Source organism: Meleagris gallopavo, chromosome 1 (assembly GCF_000146605.3).
Source record: "Meleagris gallopavo isolate NT-WF06-2002-E0010 breed Aviagen turkey brand Nicholas breeding stock chromosome 1, Turkey_5.1, whole genome shotgun sequence".
NCBI classification, from domain to species: domain Eukaryota; kingdom Metazoa; phylum Chordata; class Aves; order Galliformes; family Phasianidae; genus Meleagris; species Meleagris gallopavo.
The window spans coordinates 167,037,763-167,039,666 of record NC_015011.2 but is presented as its reverse complement, the minus strand read 5'-3'; positions in this window follow the sequence as shown (position 1 = coordinate 167,039,666).

Below are 1,904 nucleotides of genomic sequence, written 5' to 3'. Positions count from 1 at the left end.
GGCCTCCTTTTCCCCAGACTAAACAGCCCCAGTTCCTTCACTCTCTCCTCACAGGCCATGTTCTCCAAGCCCTTCACAAACCTTGTTGCCCTTCTTTGGACCTGCTCCAGCACCTCCATGTCCTTTCTGTACTTAGGTGCCCAAAACTGAACACAGTACTCAAGGTGAAGCCTCACCAGTGCCGAGTACAGGGGCAGGATGACTTCCCTAATTCTGCTCACCACTCCATTCCTGATACAAGCCAGGATGCCATTGGCCTTCTTGGCCACGTGGGCACACTGCTGGCTCATATTCAGCCAACTGTCCATCAGTACACCAAGGTCCCTTTGCATCAGGCAGCTTTCCAGCCACTCCTCCCCCAGCATGTAGGGTTGCCTGGGGTAGTTCTATCTACTCAGGTCCATATAGACAGATGGGATTCACCAGTGTTCAAATGCAGACCAACGTGACTGCAAGGCTATCTGAGGAATGTGCCATCTGTGAGAAAGCACAATGACCAGAACAGCTTTATGGCTGGAAAAAAAAGGCCCATCTTAGCGAAGGTCTAAAAGAATGCTGAAAGCACTAAATCTCAGATCTGAGATATTTCAAAGAACATCCACTTAGAATCAAAATACTCAAAGGACAAAAATGTAATCATGAAGAGAAAACAAGGATATAATCAACTCTTAATTACCCTACATGATGTGATGAACAAGTATGTAGATGGAACAAAACTAGTGAATGAAATACACCTTGATTTAGTGTGACTTTTGAAACTGTAGCCAGCAGCAACATTCATGTCTGGAATCTGAAAAAATATCAGCTGGGAATGGAAAGGTGAGTTGAAATATTGACTAATAAGATTAAGAATTTGTATAAAGTAGAGTGTTCAGGCAGGCAGACTGGGTAGACCACCTGATATTGTTCAACATCTCCAACAATAGCCTAGATGGAAACAACATTGGCACCAAGCAAATTTGTAAGGCACTTACATAGGAGCGTTCAGAGCCTTCTCTTGATACCTAAGGTTTATCAAAGACAAGCTTTAATATGACTGATACAGAAATGAATTAACTGTTGTGCTACATGGTGACTGGTATATTATAAGTAAATAAATAAATAGGAAATTGATTGTCATCCTTGCAGGCCTTAGCCAAAACTGACAGTAGAGAGGTATGCTTTGCAAGAGATTTATGATGATTTGATAATATCATGACACGATGAATGAAGAAATACCTGAGTGACTCCTGCAATGCCTATCCCAGTGAGCACCAACATAAGCACAAGCTTTGACAAATTAAGCTTGGGAAAGTTGTTCTGAAACCTCAGAAGAGATTCTATTTGGGAACTTAATTTTGAGCAGAGAGAAGAGAAGGGTCCCATCTTTGCTACATGCCTGAAGCAGAGAAGCCTCACATATGAATGCTCATTGGTGGCAGTTCTGTAGATCAGTGTTAGTTGTTCACCATCTTCAGTATGGTACCCTCTGTCACCATGGTATTGCCATGCTGAGCTCCTGATGACTGGTGAGATGACAGTGCTGCTGTAATGGGTAGCTAGTATATAACTGCATTTGTAAAAATGTGGGTATTGTTGCAATTGATGGGTTAAATACTGTTACAGCCATAGTTCATGAACTAGGGATAACTTCTGACATGCAGACAGAGAGAAATATTTGGTTTTAGGTAAATGTTGAATTTTTTAGACATGAGCTGTGTTACAACAGCTTACCTTTAAAGTTCTGGCACCTTGTTTAGAGCTCTGCTCCCTTGTTATTATTATTTTTTATTGGATAGATGTTGCTGTTGAAGAGCAAGCATCCTATTGATTCCAGTTGTGCCAAAATTTCAAGTTACCAATTTTATGACAAACTTCTAGCAAGAGAAGGCACTGATTTTAGTAACAAACGGAAGGAAAAAAAA